The sequence below is a fragment of the Neophocaena asiaeorientalis genome, unplaced genomic scaffold, assembly GCF_003031525.2.
Source record: "Neophocaena asiaeorientalis asiaeorientalis breed wild unplaced genomic scaffold, Neophocaena_asiaeorientalis_V1.1 scaffold156, whole genome shotgun sequence".
NCBI classification, from domain to species: domain Eukaryota; kingdom Metazoa; phylum Chordata; class Mammalia; order Artiodactyla; family Phocoenidae; genus Neophocaena; species Neophocaena asiaeorientalis.
The window spans coordinates 392,248-411,414 of NW_020173773.1; the positions used below are offsets into that span (position 1 = coordinate 392,248).

At 37.4% G+C, this 19,167-nt stretch overlaps 1 protein-coding gene across 1 annotated transcript in view; it reads left to right on the forward strand.

Annotated features, from left to right (window-relative positions):
- The window catches only part of ATF6 (activating transcription factor 6), a 214,950-nt gene that overhangs the window by 164,040 nt on the left and 31,743 nt on the right, over positions 1-19,167 (forward strand). The window lies entirely within an intron of this gene.

Genomic DNA, 19,167 nt, shown 5'->3' on the forward strand with positions numbered 1-19,167 from the left:
TTCTGAACCATCTCTTCACCTTCTTGCTCTAACAGGGGCTACTTCTCAAAGTAGAGCTTGATTTTTCCTCCCCACCTCATATACCTCTGAGCCTGCAGATGGGGTGGGTCGTATCTTTGCTCCCCACTACAACTTCCAAATGACCTCTCCTTTTTTCTTCGGTCTCCCTAACATCTTTCAAGTTTATAACACTCCTCTTACCCTTCTTTGTTGCTGTCTTCTATCCCACCTTCACTGATGACTCTCCACCACTGCTTTTGTCAGCTCTTTGTAAAACTTCAGCATCCACATAGAGGACTCATCCAGCACTCTGGCCTCTTTAGATCCAGTCATCTTTTATTTCTGCACTACCTCAGCCTCCCATCCACACGATCATACTCTAGACCGTATCATCATCCGTAATGGCACTCCATTTGTAATCTCCTCTTCAGGCATCTCCCTCTGACTCTTACTTACTCTCCTACTGTAATACCCACACTCCAGCTGGGTATCTCTGACCTCACAGATCTCCAGCCCTCTGACCCTACCACTTTTTCTGTGTCCATTACATCCATCATGGCCATACACCCCTCCTTACCCAGCCTACATTCCATGTCCCATACTATCACCACTCTCTTGCAAACTACCCTCCTGGCTCCTCTTTTCTTAGGTCCCACTTGCCTGTAAAAATCCCACCCTAGTTAAACCCAGCTATCCTCTTTATGCGTGCTCTCAAGCAGCTGACAATTGCTACAAAATATCATCCAGTCAGGACAAGTAGATTCACTTCAAATTTATGACCATGAATTCCAAAGGAGCATTCATTCAATACTGCATGTCAGGAATAAAGACGCAGACGTAGAGAATGGACTTGAGGACACGGGGAAGGGGAAGGGTAAGCTGGGACGAAGTGAGAGAAGTAGCACGGACATATATACACTATCAAATGTAAAGTAGATAGCTAGTGGGACGCAGCTGCATAGCACAGGGAGATCAGCTCGGTGCTTTGTGACCACCTAGAGGGGTGGCATAGGGAGGATGGGAGGGAGATGCAAGAGGGAGGAGATATGGGAACATATGTATAACTGATTCACTTTGTTATAAAGCAGAAACTAACACACCATTGTAAAGCAATTATACTCGATAAAGATGCTAAAAAAAAAACAACCTCTTGTCATTTGCAAGTAAATTCACTTGCCTTCCATCTGAAACAAGAATTTCTCACCTTCTCTTCTCAAATATCCAACATCCCCTCTCCTCACCCCCTCAGCTGATGAACTCACCCAAATGCTACATTGAGAAAATAGATGTAATTGTATAAGAGCTGCTTTATCTTTCTGCTCCCAGCTGCATCTACACCCACAAACTCTGCCTTCCTTCTTATTGCACTGGGAGAAAAGTATCTTCCATGGAGTTCTAAATCCCAACTTTGCTACTTATTGGATAAGTATAGTTGGGCAAGTTAATTAACTTTTCTGTACTTGGCTTCCTGTAAAAGGAGATATTACTAATACCTTCCTCTTAGATTTGTGTGTGAATTAAATGAGCAAAAATGCTTTAAATAGTGCCTAGCTGTTAGGTTAGTCACTGTTACCACCTTTGTCATTGTCATCATCATCACCCTTATCTAAGGTGACTCCTTCCTTTTGGATTGTGCATTCCAGTCCTTCTCACAGTTTCAAAGACTTTGCTCCCGCATTTTTAGTCTTTCTATCCTGAATGATCAGTTTCTTCGCTACTGGATCATCCCCATCAACGTACAAAATGTCTTAGTATTCCTTTTGGTGTAGGGAGACTCTCTTAACTCCACGTTCTGTTTCTCTGCTACCCTTCATAGCAAAGCTCTTGAAAGAGTTACCTGCACTCGTTGCCTCCATTTGCTTATCTCCCATTCTCTCCTCTGCCCACTCTTACCTAGCTTTTGCCCCTACTGAAATGCTCTTGCAAAAGGACCACCAATGACCAATATCTTGCCAAAGCCAAAGGTCGTGTCTTCATTCTCATCTTACCTGACCTCTTAACAGTATTTGACACGGTTGACTATTCCCTCTTGTTTTCAGTCCTCCAATTTTTATTTTTAAAAACTTCAAATCTACAGAAAAGTTGAAAGATGGGTACAGTGAGTATATGGAGAACGTTTACCGAGATTTCACCAATCGTTGACATTTTTCCGCATTTGCTTCATTTTTATCTATTTATCTGTTTACAGGCACATGTGTTTTTTTCTGAACCATTTGAGTTAGTTGCAGACATTTTAACACTTCACCCGTAAATACTTAAATATGCATCTCCTAAAAAAAGGATGTTCTCCTATGTAAGCACGATAAAATGACCACACCAAAGTTTAACACTGATACAATAGAGTTTAATATAGTATCCATATTCAAATTTCCACATTTGTCCCCAAATATTCTCTATAGCTTTTGGGGGGAGGGATTCAGAATCCAGTCCAAGGTCATACATGGCATCTACTTGTCACACCTCTTTAGTCTCCTTTCATCCAGAACAGCTCTTCTGCCCTTTTTAGAATTGTTTTGCATGACATATACATTTTTTTAGAAATCAGATTTATTGAGGTATAATGTACACACAATAAAAATCACCAATTTTATGTGTACAGTTTAATGAGTTTTGACAAATGGAAACAGTTGTGAAACCACCACTTCAATCATGATATCAACATTTTCACTACTTCAGAAAGTTCCTTTGTGCCCCTTCACAGTGTCACCTCAAGTTCATTTTTGATATTCCCTCTTTTGAAACACTTTATTTTGTAGGCTTTTATGATACCACAGCTTGTCTAGTTTTCCTCCTGTATCTCCTTCTCGGTCAGCTTAGCCAGCTCCTCCTCCTCTGTGAGGACAGGAATGTTGTTTCTTATGTCTGCACTTATGACCATAACCTCAGCACCTAGAGCAGTGTCTGGCACAGGAAACACTGCAGGATGTTCACCTCTGTTCCTTTATGTAATGCTCAGCTGCCAGCTAAGTATTATCTTCATTTTATAGATGAAGATGTTAAAGCTTATGGAAGTAAGTCATACCATTTATTCAACCACTACATAATGGAGAGCCAGGATCTAAATACCTTGTATAAAATATATTTTGATCAATCATTGTATTGTTAATGAAATGAATATTAAAGACGAATGTGCAAACATTAAAAATATTTGGACTCCAGAATTCCAGATAGACTTTTATACCAATTTGTCCCTGTGGTATAAAGGTTAAGCACATTTATTGAGAGCAGTATAATTCAATGTAATATGATGTTTTGGATTTGATAGGCACGTTTGTTGAATGACAGAATAAGCGAGGTAAATGTTATTTGGTCATTACTTTGTGGTCACTTGAAAGACTTTACTATTTTAACTCTTTGATTAAAAACAGTTGGCAAGCACAGTTTAGTCTAGTCTTTTCAAATATAAAATAATTAAAATATGTACTAGGTTACCTTTCTGCCACATTATTTTAAAAATTTGGAATTCACAGTAAAGAGTGAATTGAAATTATTAACCTCCTTTTAACAATTGTTCTACAAAGGAAAACACATGTGAAAAACTGAACTGTAGAACTGTCCAAGATTCAGAGATAGATTCCTTTGACTTATTAGGCGATGAATTTGACAAGCTGTAATATAATTATATCATTTATAATCTGAAGAGTATAAGTTACATGGGCTCAAAAACGTTTGAGCATCTGTTTATTTGAGCAAAGTCATCGTGAGGACATCCTTAGTATCAAAGTTTTTCATCCTGAGTAATATGAGGACTTGAGGAAGTTGAATAAAATATATTTTCTGCCATTTCTGAATTCAAAAGTTACGTGTAACTTGGAAAGAAAAAATGAGTTGTGGGTTTGGTCCCTCTCTCTGACTTAAAGTGGAGCCTGCAGAATTTTGGAGAGGGTGTAGAGGACATAAAGTCAGATTTTATTGAGCAACTGGATTTTGTAGTATCCTGGATAGGATATTTGGGAAGAGGAATCTGATTTTCCAATTTTAGCAAAGTAAATTAGATTGCTGGCCTTAAACTATAATGTATAATGATACTACTTTGTGGTTTTGAGCTGTGGAAAAAAGTCTATATAAAGAAATAGCTAAAGAGAGTAGGATATGGGTGTGAAATTAATGCCATTTAGAAAATACTAGTCACACCATTCTGTGTTCTCCATGCCATATTTAATTTTTGTAGTTTATTACTCTTCATTTTGAATTATCTTTATTATTTAATTTCCTTTGTCTCATAAGAGAGTTGAAAACAGGTTACTGAAGCTGTAAGAAAGAAAGTCTTTCTTTGAGGAAGTCTTCACACTGAAGATTATTGAAGTAAAATGAAATTCTAGGTATACTTTAAAAAAGCTTTTAAAAAATGATTGCAGATGGATGGCAGAGCAGTTGGTGATGAATTAAAAGCTATTGCTATTTTTTTGAAAAGGATTCTGGAAGGTCTCCTTGTAGATACCGTAAGTTGACATTTCCTGCTTTTAAATTATTTCCACTCATAGTAAATCTGCTCATTTCCTTTCTTTCACTCTTTTTTATTTTTTTTGATTCTCTTTATAAAAATTAATTAATTAATTTACGGTTACGTTGGGTCTTTGTTGCTGCGCGTGGGCTTTCTCTAGTTGCGGTGAGTGGGGGCTACTCTTCATTGAGATGCGTGGGCTCCTCATTGTGGTGGCTTTTCTTGTTGCAGGGCACGGGCTCTAGGCACGCAGGCTTCAGTAGTTGTGGCACGTGGGCTCAGTAGTTGTGGCACATGGGCTCTAGAGCACAGGCTCAGTAGTGGCGCACGGACTTAGTTGCTCCGTGGCATGTGGGATCTTCCCGGACCAGGGCTCGAACCTGTGTCCCCTGCATTGGCAGGTGGATTCTTAACCACTGTGCCACCAGGGGTATCCCCACCTTTCTTTCACTCTTGATAAGTAATTCAACAAAATAGAACATAGAAGAAAGAAGAATTTTTTTAATGGTAGCTACTTGGTAGACATCTTTTATCAGGGAATGAACACAGCTATTAACAGATACGTTTCACAGTTTGACCAGTGCTTTTGTTGATTTGGTTTTACTGTTCTCCTTCCCTCTGTATGCCATGTAGCTAAGTTAATGTTGTAGGTGAGTAATAAAATAAAACTGCAACTCTACTTCTACCCTATCATTATTAAGGGTCCAAGTAGGTGAAGTTATGACTACAAGGCTAAACTGTAATTATATTTAATCTCAAAATAATTTCCATGTAAAGAAAATCTAGGAGACGTCACTAACAATGAAACATCTTTTTAGTTGGAGAGGGTATAACAGAAGGGCAGGAAGCAAACCAACCAAATAAATGGATTGGTTTTAATAATGAGACTGTTGATACAACTGCTTTTGATAATCACTTTCATAGAAGTGCTATCCGAAAGAAAGTATATTTGGAAACTGTCCTATTTTAGACTTGTTCTGCTCAAGCAGGCTGGTTGCCCAAGAGAGTTGTGCCTGAAAGTTGTGCCTTTTCTTCTTATATATTCATTTCTCCTTAAAGGCTTACAGGCTATTTAGTTTTTTAGATATATTTACAATTTTGCATTTTCACTGCAGTTCATTCCATTTCAGTGTCATGTAATTGTATCTAATTGAGTAAATGGAGTCGTCTCTTGAAACCATGTTTCAATTTTTTTAAAATGCATTATCAAATTGTTCTCTCACTTTTGACTCACTATTAAAACCACTAGTAAAATTCCCATACTGAGAATTTCTACTAAGGAAGGGAGAAAAATCTCACTACTCACCTGAAAAAAAAAGTTTTTTCTCTCAAAATATATACAGAGATCTGTTAATTATGTATTATATAGTAATAACTGACAAGTAAAATGATGAACATTAAATAACATTTACTATACTATGATAAGCAATACCTTTGTAAAGACCTAACTTTACCTTTTGAGCCACAGATTGAGTTGGCAGTTTTCTAGTGAGAAGACAGTCACCTAAGGTAGACAGAGTATGACTCCAGTTGTCTTTAGAATTTGGGTAAAATTTGGCTCAATTCCTTAGGTCCCTTTTTAGCTCATAGCATCCACTGATGCTAAGTTACCAAGTGGATCTAGACCAACAGTGATGACTTAGATCAGTTCTAAACCATAAACAATATGCTGATTGATTTTTTAAAAGAGAGATCAATTAGGTACTGGGTGGTTATAAATCTCAATGCCTATGGTATAGGATCAACAATTAGAGGAATATGATAGATGGTAAAATCTTGGTGACTAACATAATTTGGTACCTTTTTTCTAGCAGGTTTTATGTCTGTAAATTTCTAGCAGACTTTGTGTCTCATTGGATATAAACTGTGTCACATTCTTATGCCTAGCTTCAAGGGAGGCTCAGAAATGTAATGTTTTAACTAGGCACATTGTGATCTGAAAAATATGTGGACTTCGCTTAGTATGGACATAATGGATATTGTGGACAAACTAGCATCTGCTGCTTGCTGCAGCACTCCATCATGTGCTGTGTTGGGATTGAGCAAGGTGTCTAGGAGGATACAGTAAAGAGAGGATTCATGTTGAGGAGAGATGAGGAATAAGTGTTTATTACATGGGATACAGTTATATGATTTAGGTCATGAATGAGTTAAGGAAGTGACTTTAAGCTATCGAATTTTAAGAAAACACTATAAAAGCTCTATTAAGAGACTGTTGATCTGGCTGAGGTCTGTAAATAGAAAAAAAAAAATAAGAGGGAAGCTGAGCTAGGAAGAAGGGGAGGGTAAATTGAAGCTTCAGAGAAGATGAGCTAGGAGACATTGCAGCAATCTTGGGGTGAGGTCATTAAAGGCCTGGAATGGAAAGAAAAGAAAATGTCCAAAGAAATGTAAAGGAAAAATCTACAGTGCTTGGCAACTGAAGGAGAGAGAAGTAAAAGCTGATTCCATGATCTTGAAATAGCTGTCCTATTGCTGTTTCTTGCCACCCTCATTTCCTCCGGTTGGCTTTATTTCCCTTTTACTTCTTGAAGTCATCAGCGTATCTGTTTTTAACTCCTTCCAAACCATTAGGTTATTCCTACTTAGTATAGCCTCTTCTGAACCCTCTTCTACAAAGTAAATCTGAAAATAGATTTTTTAAATAGAAGAAAACTATGATTAATGGTATATCTGCCTTTATGTACTTGGAATACTTATCACTTTGTGAAAAATGATTATTATTTTGATGATTTATTGGCAGTTGTACAGGTAACTTTTTTCCACGAGTAGTTTGTCTTTTTTGTATGTAATTTACTAATCAACGATTTAATCTATTGGAGCTTTCACAAGACTTCAGAGGTTTAAATTAGACCAGTTTGCACTGCATCTTCTAGGATATTAGGACTTCCTTGACCCAAAGGAGCTTATTGCCAAGCCCACTGTACCTAACTGACCTTCAGAGTCCTGTTAGCTTCAGTGAGATCACTTTCACTCTTTCTCCCTTGTGACAAAAATCTGTTTCTACTCAAACAGATGGTTTAGCTTTCAACTAATAAAAACTACAGATCAGCATCTATTTAGCCAAAAAAGTTGGTTTGAACCTCCTACTGACCGTCCAAAATCTGAAATATTTCTTATTTATACATATTGAACTCAGAATGGATTTATCTTTATACTGGAAAATTAAGAACCTTGTAAGTGTGTCAGAAGATTGAGCCATTTCACATAATCTCAAGTTTCTGTTTTTCAGAAGACCTGCTTAACAAGCACAGGTTCAACTCCTCTGTGTGTTCTCTTTTGCAAGGATACCAATTGGAAACACTAGGTATCATAACTTTCTATGGAGTGTTGCACTGTTCTTTTAGCATTTGCATGGTAAATTCTTTGATATTTAAGACATAAGCTGAGGACAGGGTGATAGGCCAGCATCATCTCAGGGATATACATGTCAAAGACATTGTAATTTTTGTTCACACTGGGAAATACTCCTCCTTTGGGGCTTTTGCAAATAAAGGTTAGAGAGTCTGAAGAAATCTGTATTTCATTTTTCTGAATCCAGATGTTGAAATTGAAAATATGGATACAGATATTAGAGTTAATTAGAGAGAACTTTTGCTTTGGGGATCTTGAGTATGTTAGGCAAGAGTAGCCTTTGAACTCAACCAAATATCCATAGAGATATTTTCCTCCAGATTTATTACAGATTTTATAGAAACAAATGCATGCCTTAAACATAAGATTTAGATTAAATAATGAGACAGATGAACTATAAAATAGTTCGTTGCTAGGAGCAGAGTTGTTAGGAAGGCCATATAGATAGACTCTTTGAGGATATCTAAAGCCCATCTCTTTGTTCTCATTCTGCTTACTATGTAGGACAGAACCTTGTGGGAAATGTGATCTACTTGGCATCACTACAGTATAGATTAGCACAAAGAAAGACACATTAATATTCATGTATTCAAGCCATAAAATATCAGGGTTTAAAAGGCTTTAGTACAAAGTCATACATGCTAACTCCCTTCCAGTGTTTGGATTCCCTTTTGCAGCGCTTTGCTCAGTGGCCAACAAGTTTAGAAGCAGTCACCTCCTGGGATGAAGACTACCTGCTTTAAATAGCCCTGGCAGTTTGCGAATTGTTTCTTTTCTGTCTCTTCCTTACTCTACCCATAAATCTACAGGATTAAATATAAACTATTTCTTCTACATGACAGACCTGTAGCTATTTATACACTGTGTACCCTCTGAGTCTTCACATACCAAGGCCTTCCAGTTTTCAGAAGCTATCCTTGTGACCTGGGTTCAAGGTGCTCCATTCCGGTCATTCTCCTCTGAATGGGCTCTGCTTTTCCCACCTCTTTTAAAGAGACTGTGAATGCTGAGCATAATGGAGTATCTCCAGATTCTATACAGACGCTCCCCCATTTACAAATGTGCGACTTCACGATTTTTTGACTTCAAGATGGTACAAAAGTGATATGCGTTCAGTAGAAACCATACTTCAGATTTTGAATTTTGATTTTTCCCCCAGCCTAGTGATATTGGTGATGTAATACTCTTGTGATGCTGGGCAGCAGCAGCTCCCAGCCAACCACGTGATCATGAGGGTAAACAACTGACACACTTACAGCCATTCTGTTTTGCACTTTCAGTACAGTAGTCAATAAAGTACATGAGATATTCAACACTTTATTATAAAATAGGCTTTGTGTCAGATGATTTTGCCCAACTGTAGGCTAATGTAAGTGTTGTAAGCACATTTAAGGTAAACTAGGCTAAACTATGATGTTTAGTAGATTAAGTGTATTAAATGCATTTTTGACTTATATTTTCAGTTTACAATGGGTTTATTGGAATGCAGCTCCATTGTATGTTGAGTAAGATTTGTATAGTATATTTCTATTCGTGAAACCACAGTGTTTTTTTCCAGTTACGTCAGGCATTGTGCTTTCTGTCAAATATAGTTCATGACTCTTTTCACATATATTACTGCCAAGTCATGTCTCCATTTTGCTTGATGATTTTGATTTTTGGACTAAAGTTTAGGACTGTGTTTTTATCCTGATTTAACATCTTTTGGATAGAGTTTTTTCTTAAATCACCTACTCAGCAGACATTTAGGAAATGCTCTCCTAAAACCATAGAATAAGTTTGGGGCCCATCCCTCACCTTATCTGCCCAGAATACTCTGAACTCCCTTATTTTTGTAACATTCATATCATTTGTAATCAGTTGTTCATTGTCTAACTTCCCTGCTAAATTGTAGTCTCCCTTAAGGTTAGGGACCTTGTTTGTTTTAATATTTTTTGTTATTCCTAATGCCTTACAAAAATAAGTACCTGACACATAGTAGGTGCTCAAATTTTTTTTGTCAAATTGAATTAAATATATAAAGCATACATACAAGCCAGGCACTTGTATAGAGTGTCCGGGAAAAAAATATAATTAATTAAATAAATACACACACACAGAGTGATACTTGCTGAGTCTTGAAGGATAAGTAGGATTGGCCAAGTGGAGGAGATATTCTAGGCAGAGGGAACAGTATAATAGTGATATCAGAAAAAGAAAAAATACTTAGCCAACTTGGGGGATTGAAGTAGGATTAAAGAACACAGGAACTGAGGTGTAGAAGAAGCTAGAGAGGACGGCAGAAGCCAGTTTGTGAAGGCCTTGCATGACATGGTATGGAGTTTTGAATATTCTAACAATAATAGGGAGCAACTAAAATTTTTTGAGCAGTGGAGAGGCACAAATAGACTCATGTTTCAAATATTTCCCTTACAGCCGTGGAAAGGATGAATTAGAGGGGCTGATGCTTTTACAGGGACAACAGTTAGGAAGTTATAATCATCTAGGTAAGAAGTAAGTGATGAGTACTTCATGTAAAAAAAAGGATGCCAGATAGATAGATAGATAGATAGATAGGTAGGTAGGTAGAACCTGCAAACCTAGCAGTCTGAAAAAACAAACATTGATTATTTCATACAGTTTCTGAAGGTCAGGAATCTGGGAGCAGGGTGGTTCTGGCTCCAGGTCTCTCCTGAGGTTGCAGTCAAGCTACTGGTGGAGATGAAGACTTGCCTGGGGCTGAAGGATCTGCTTCCGGGCTCACTCACTGTTGGTAGGAGGCTGCAGCTTCTCATTATGTGGGCCTCTCCCTGGGGCTTCCCTCCAAGTAAGTTATGCATGAGAGTGAGAAAGTGAGCAAGTGAGAGAGCTCCCAAGAGAGCAGTCAGTCTTTTAAACTTAATCATGGAAGTGACATGCCATCAGTTCTGCTGCATGCTGCTAGTTACATAGACTGACACTGGTTCATCGTAGCAGGGAACTACGAAAGGGTGTGAATACCAGGAAGTGGGGATCATTGAGGATCATATTGAGGCTGCTTACCACACTGGCGTATGACAGTGTATAAAGAGTAAGTCTAGAACTCAGGAGTATTTTGATGGTTTACGGAGATAAGAGGACAAAATATTTCATATAGAAACTATCCTATTTAGTCATTCCTCCCAGTTTCCTACTACCTAGAGCAGGTAAAGGAAGCATTTGCTTGCCTGAAATGTAAGATAGGACCCCACTGTAAATGTTAAATAGTGGTTACTTTGCAATAATTGCTTAGTTTTATACTATAAGATATAATAATCTTGTTCCATATTTGTTTTATAATGTCATATAATTGCAGTTCAGATATTCAGTGCATAGCACTATGCTAAGTAACGTACAAATTTCAAAAGAACTCTAAGATGTGATTTATGCCTTCAGAGAACTAATAATCTTTCTGGGAAGCAGGACATATGTAGATCATAGAGAATCTCAGAACTGAAAGAAAACTTAGTGACAGTTTAGCACAACAGCTACATGATACAGGTAAGGAAACAGGTTGAAGGAGGCAAATGGCTGATCCAACCCAGCTACTAATGGAGCTGTAACCAGAGCCCAGATCTTCAGATTCCCAGACACAGCACTTTAGTTAAATGTGAAAGGTAATTTACTTATACCATCGAGGGCATTCTTTGAGAACATAAACCATTTTTATATTCGAAGCAAAATGACTTAGTATTTGACATGGAAGAGATGAGACATAAATGTCTTAGAAAACATTTTTATCTTTTCTTAAAAGACCAATTCACTTTGTCACTGATTACTATATGACTTTGAGCTAAATTATAATATATTAGTAAACCTAGAGAAAATAATTAGCAGTGTCACATACCTTACCGTTTACTGAAGCAGGGACCACCCCAATTGACAGTGAGATGTTTACGTAAATTTTCCCATATTAAAATGATAATATCCAGGGTTAAATAAATAAAGTAAGAATTATGGTATAAATCATGAGTAAAAATAGTATGTAAGTATGAGCTAAACTGTTAGAATAATGAGAGGGTAAAAATAAATAAAATTAAGCATTTATAAGATTTATTCAGCATATATCACAGCTTAAAATATTTTGGAATTTTTTTTCCCAAACAAAATGCTTTTTGACATAGATTTGCCTGTGCTACTAAATAGTTTAAATTGCAAATTCAGGTTTAGTTCCTCCCTTTTTTTGAGTACCCACCATGTATATTAAGCATATTTGTAGGTTCTTTAACATATATAGTTGCATCTGGTCCTCACACAGTCTCCACGGTATAATTTTATCCCTATTGTACAGCTGAAATGGCTGAGAAATTAAGAGAACCATAACTGAACTTTCTGAATAGTCCCTGCAGTATATTTCCTTTAACCCAAGCACTGGCTCCTACTTCAACTAAGTGAAAACAGTAGAACTACATGCCAGTTTACGTTACCATAATTTCAGAGTAACAGCTACTGTGTTTATGTTCCAGTCATCTATAAATATTTAGTATTAAGCACATAATTTTGTATGATGGCCAACAAAAAGATGAAGTATTTACATTCATAATAAGATAGACATGCTCACAAACTAGTTCCCCCGAATTTCCATGATAAGCCAGAAAGACTTTTTCACCAATATACTGAAATGTGAAGAAACAAATTGAGAAACTGTTAAGTTCCAGCTTTCTTGGCATCATACATTTACCTAATTAAAGCACTTTTTAAATAAATTCATTCCATCCAGATTTAGCAAACACTGATTTCAAAGTTTGCTTGTTTTTTCCATGGTGTTTAAACATACAAAAGCCTTGTTTTACATTTTCTAGTAAGTAAGTGTTAGTCATTTCCCTAACGTAGTCTGTCCCAGACCAACAGATCAGTTCTACATTCAAAATAAAACATGTCATTTAATAGTAAAAATAAACAGTCTGTCTGCTCACTAATGAATTTACTGTCTACATTTCTATAGATGTGGCCATGTATCTTCCCAGGAAAACAGGCTTAAACTCAGATTAAGATAGTTAGAAAGTTCCATTAGAAGAACTAGGCTATGAACATAAAAAAATCTCCTGCCCCCTACTCTGAGTTTGGTTAATTGAGCTGTTCTCACACATTTTCGCAAATGTACTATCCTGTTGGTGCTTTCTTTTCCCTTTTATCCCAGGGAGCCTCATTCAGCATGCAGTTAATCAATTAAGTACTACCTTTGTAAATAGCCAGTTCAATTCCACATTTATTAAGGCTAGACATTATCTTATGAGCTGAGAAATACTGTTTAATATAAAAACTACACATAGGGACTTCCCTGGTGGTCCAGCGGTTAACACTCTCTGCACTCCCAATGCAGGGGGCCCGGATTCGATCCCTGGTCAGGGAAATAAATCCCGCATGCTGCAACTAAAGATCGCACACACCCGGCACAGCCAAATAAATAAATAAATATTTTTTAAAACTCCAAAAAACTACATACAGTGCCTGCCCCAGATAAACTCACAATAGAGTGTTTTTCTCCTTTCTTTTTTTCTTTTCTTTGTTTTTTGTTTGTTTTTTACTCTTAGTCATCATTTTTCTTAGTTTCAAGTAACAGAAATTAACTCTGGGTAACTTAAGCAGAATTTCTAGGAGAACCAGAGAATCAGACTTGGAGGTCCCTTAAACAAAAACAAAGCCCCAAATTACACCACAGAGCTGGTCATAGAGCATAGCTTGCACCATTGAGATCACTGATTTCCTAACTCTGCTTCCAGAACCAGTGCCACAGCTGGCTCTTGATGCTACTAGATACTACTGCTTCCAGGGCCACCACCCTCTCCAGAAGAGTCTTCATAGCCACAGCTTCTTTGCAGTCTGGAGCTGGTGCATCTTGTAGGCAATGTCTAGGTCACATGCCCACACCCTAGTTACAAGGAAGTCTGAGAAATAAAGTATCTGGTACCATATTGAAAAGAACCTATGATTCTCCTTTCCTGTGGCTTTCTCCTTTAGTTCTCGCACAGAACACTAACAACACTCCTGGTCACCAAATGTATGGGATTTTCCCCAACACCAGGTTAATTCTCCACAACACCAGCTGGGTGTCCTACAATTTAACTCAATTCTGACACTGTCTACTTGGAAATAGTGTCACATCCCACAGGTTAAGGGATTGGTACCACAAGGCTGCTCCCACCCCAGTTCAGATGCCAATGGCAAGTAGTAGGCCCCCCAGGTTACCCACAACTTCTGTCCAACTGGGCTACAAATTAGAGGTTCCCATGACCCCCTTCTCGGGTTCAATTAACTTGCTAGGATGGCTCACAGAACTCAGAGAAACACTTATGTTTACCAGTTTGTTAAAGGATATGATAAGGGACACAAATGAACAGCCAAATGAAGAGATCCATAGGGCGAGGTCTAGGAGGGTCCCGAGCACAGGAGCTTCTGTCCGCAAGGAATTGGGATACATCACCCTCCCATTTCATGGATGTGTTCACCAGCCTGGAAGCTTTCCAGACCCCATACTATTGGGATTTTTATGGAGGCTTCATGCATAACATAGGCATGATGATCGATCATTAACTCCATTTTCAGTCCTTTTCCCTTCTCAAGAGAATGGGGGGCAGGGCTGAAAATTCCAAACTTCTCATCATGGCTTGGTCTTTCCGGTGACCATCCCTAATCCAGGAGCCATCCAGGAGCTAATCCATAGTGGCCTCATTAGGACAAAAGGCACTCCTGTCACCTAGTAAAAGGTTTCAGGAGTCTTGTGTCAGGAACCAAGGTCAAAGACCAAATATTAGAACAAAAGATGCTCTAGTGCTTTTATCACTTAAGAAATTCCAAGGGTTTCAGGAGCTCTGTGCCAGGAACCGGGGGCAGAGACCAATATATATTTTCTATTATCTCACAGGAACTTAAACTTATATAGTGGGAGGTAAGCTCTGCCTCATAGGATAGGAGATTCTCTAAACCTACGATGATAGTTAGATGCTAAATGAGCAAAAACTTCTATCAGCTATGTTTTGGATAATCAGAGAAGGTTAAACACAGGAGGTGTGAAGAAGGAAGCAATAACCAAAGGAGAAATATAGTGAGTTTGACCTTACTTCATATCATTAAACTAAAAAAAACCCAAAAAACTGTTTTCCTAAACCATTTGATAAAACTCATTAAATGGAACTCTCGGTGATAACTGATATTCTCAGAAGTTAATAAGGTCCTGAAGAATGTAACTCCACTTGAGGTCCATTATCTCTGTGCAGATGCGGGAGCTATCATCTCTTTGGAAAGGGTTAGCCTCAGCATAATGCCCAGGAAAACAACCCACACTTAGAGCCAAAACTCTTAGTTCTCATCCTGCTCAGCCCTTAACCAGATGTTCAATTTAATGCCCTCATCTATAACATGAGAAAGTTGAGGTAGGTGATCTTTAAAGTTCTATAACTTCTACATAATAGTCTAGTGACAACTAATGTCTTTGCTTAAATGGATTGTGTGTCTTAGAAGGTAAATAAATCATGAGCTTATTTTTTGATGATGGTAAATTTCCATGACCTCACATAATTAAATCTTCAGCTCCCATTTAGTTTTAATTTATTTATTTATTTTAAGACAATGCTATTTTCCCACACAGTACAGCTTAGGCATTCAAGTTGCAGCAGGGGAAGTACTCATTGCAGTTGTCATCATTATTTTTGGCTTCTATTTTTATGAGAGCCTCTTTAGTTTCCTAGTTCCAATAATCTATTTCTCAAACAGATTTTAAGCCATAGCATACCTGATTTAACATTTGTGGATTAAGTTGCATTTATGATAATGAATTAGAATGTTATCATGTTCTTTCAAAAATAGTCTTGTCTCAATGTGAAATACAAGATTTTTCACGTTTGTTATAAAATGGCTTCTTCACATTTATTATAGATAAGGTGGAAGATTTTGTAGACATTCTGTATCCACTGGTCAGCTATTTTTCTTTTTTAATTCAATTGATTCAGTGATAGAGTTGGTAGCAAATTGTGCGTTTAAAGTAAATAAAGTGAATCAGCTGAGTAAATGCTAAATTGTTTTCCACCAAAAACCGTACCTTTTACGTCCCCACCAGTTGTGTACAAGGGTTCCATTTTCTCCACATTCTTGACAGCACTTATTGTTGTCTGTCTTTTGATTATAGCCATCCTAGTGGGTGTGAAATGGTATGTTAATTGCGGTTTTGATTTGCATTTTACCAGTGGCTAATAACATTGATCATCTTTTCATGTGTTTATTGGCCATTTGTATATCTTCTTCAGAGAACTGTCTAATCAGATCATTTGCCCATTTTTAATTTGATTATTTGTCTCTTTATTATTGGATTGTAAGGGTTCTTTATATATTCTAGATACAAGTCTCGGTCCCTTATCAGATATATGATTTGCAGGGATTTTCACTCATTTTACGGGTTTGTCTTTTCACTTTCTTGAACAAGCCTTATTCTTAACTCTAGTTAAACTTTAGTTTCCTGAACTTTCTGCTAAATTTTTTAAATGTCTCAAGCAGAGTAACCTGAAACTCTGTGAAAGTAGAACTAGATTCTAATTTAAGACTGTAATAGAAAATAGTAATTGTTATGGGAACCAAAATTTTTTGTTTGTTTACCATGTACCAAGCATTGTGCTGAATGCTTTACAACCCTAAAATGTAGGTTTTCTTATTATTCCTGTTACATGGATGAAGAAACAGGCATGAAGAAGTTGAACTGCACAAAATCAATAAGCACTGATGCCAGTGCTTTAAAGCTGGAATGCCAGTGCAGGTTATTGTGTCTTTATATCCCACTGTCATGCTTTTAAAAACAATATTATTTTACAACTTCATTTTTCACCCGATAACAATCCCTAGATTTTTCTCAGTTATGTTGGAACGCAGTCATTCACTTCTGCTCTTAGATTTCCGCCTCTCTGACACTGGAATTTCTTAGTTTCTGACCAAATTTTTTCATTAATATAACCTTTGGATTCTTTTGGCTGTTCCCTGCAAATTAGCCCTTTTAAACTAATTCGAATATTAGTCAAAGTTTAAAAAATATTATAAAGGTAAACTTGCTATTACAAAGCAATTAAATGCGTATTTCAGACATTCTAAATGTCTTTTGGATTAGCCACTGTTAAAAAATTTAACTGATCTACATCTCCATTAAGATGTGTAAGTAGCTCAATGTATTAGTTATGTATGGTTATGTAACAGATTATCCCCAAACTTAGTGGCTTAAAACATTTATTATTTCACACTTTCTGTGGGTCTGGAATATAGGGATAGCTTAGTTGGGTGCCTCTAGTTTAACGTCTCTCATGAGGTTGCAGTCAAGCTGGGGCTGGGCTGCAGTCTCATTCTTAAGGCTCAGCTTAGGGAGAATCCATGTCCACGTTCACTCTCATGGTTGTTGGTAGGATTCACTTCCTTGTGAGCTGTTGGATTGAGAGCTTCATTTCTTACTGTCTATTGGCCAGAGGCCTCCTGCAGTTACTTGCTACGTGAACCTCTCTACAGAACAGCTCATAACACAGCATCTGACTTCTCTCAGAATGAGCAAATAAGAGAATGCTCAAGGTGGAAGCCACAGTCTCTTTGTAACCTAATCTCAGAATTGATACCCCATCACTTTTACCATATTCTACTTATTAGAAGGAAATCATTAAATACAGTCCACAGTCAATAGGAAGAAGTACCAGGGGTGTGAATACCAGGATGTGGGACTCACTAGAGGTGATCTTAGAGGCTACCTATCACACTCAGTGAATCTGTTGTCCAGTCGTGGAGTACCCCAAAGTCATGGTGTTCTTAGGTAGAACATTGACATATGTGATTCTGTCATGCAAACAAGTGATTATTTTCAGAAAATATATATTATCAGCTGGTCTCTCTATCCTAAAATATGTGTATATATGTATGATGTTTTAAAGCATCTTAAATGTGCATATCCACTATTAATCCACTTTATCAAGAGATGACATTGAAGTTCTGAGACACAAGTAGAAGAGAAATTTTTATGTGTAACTTCATTTTTTCCCTTGACTTAGAAAGATTGACATTATTCAGTTTCAGTAATGGAAAACTTTGGCCAATGTAAAGATGATTTTAATTTAAACATGTTCAACATGCAAAAGGAGATTTTTCTTTCTCTTAAATCATGTATAAACTTCACTTCTAATTTAACAAAATAAGGAGTTCTGCATGGACTTTAAGCATTCATTTGTTCAACAGGCAGGGAGGGCTTATTGAGTTACTCTCATAACTCACTGTGAGTTACACCTGTAATAGAGTCCATGCTCCTAACTTTGGCCTCCATAGCTCAATTGATCTCTGTCAATCTCTCCAACTTCATTTCCTCTATCACCACCACCCCTGTTCTTGTTCATTCTGCTCCATCACACAGTCCTTGCTCATCTTCAGCCTGACTGCTTGTTCATGCCCCAGGCCTTTCCATCTTCCTGGAAACCTCTTACCTCACATCATCACTTGGCTCACTCCTTCTCCTCATTTACTTCTCTGTTCCAGCATCATTACCATAAAGAGGCATTTGTTCACCACCCTTCGCAATATCATAAGGACCATCAAAGGCCAGGGACATGATAAAAGTGATACTGGAGAAAGATTAATCTCCTGACAGTGTACAAGATGACTTGTATGTACACAGAGGCTGGATTAGACATGGATGAGCAGAGGCTACAGTTAGGAACTTTCACACTCATTCAGGTGTGAATTGATAATGATCTGACCTGAAAGAAAGGTTAGGATGACGTACTCGTAAGCAGAACACAAGACACTACAGAAGATGGCACGTAATCTGCCAAAACCACATTATTTTTTCTTGACCATTTAATTGACCTCACTTTTAAAGGATCCTGTTCAACTTTTTGCATAAATTTTGCCCATTTTATTGCCTTTGCCTTGGAGACTTGTTCATGAGGAATGCTTCCCTCATGAACACAAGTGTCATGTTGATGAAGGATACTGGGATCTCCATTCCATGGTTACTCCATGATCATATCTATTTAGCACAGGGGAAATATCTCTCTATGAACGTAAATGGAAAACATCTGCTATTAGCCTTTTGGTTTACCTATTATAAGGAGTGAGCAGGGTGAGTCTTCCCTGAGCTGGCAATCCAGTTATCTTTGTATGTTCAGTTAGATTACAAACCACTCTTCCTGTGTCTACACTGGAGAAGTCTCATGGATTTTTCAGAGTTCATGTCAAGTATTCAGTGCTACTGCGGCGATTTTGGCTAGCTCCCCTTCCTGGCTCTATAGGCTACCAAAAGCCTAGGTATTCTTTTAGACAATTTTTGTTGTGCTAATTTTGGTTTCATGTTTTCTGGAATATATGTGAGGTTTTTCTTTATATATATATATATATTTTTTTTTTTTTTTCTTACCCAT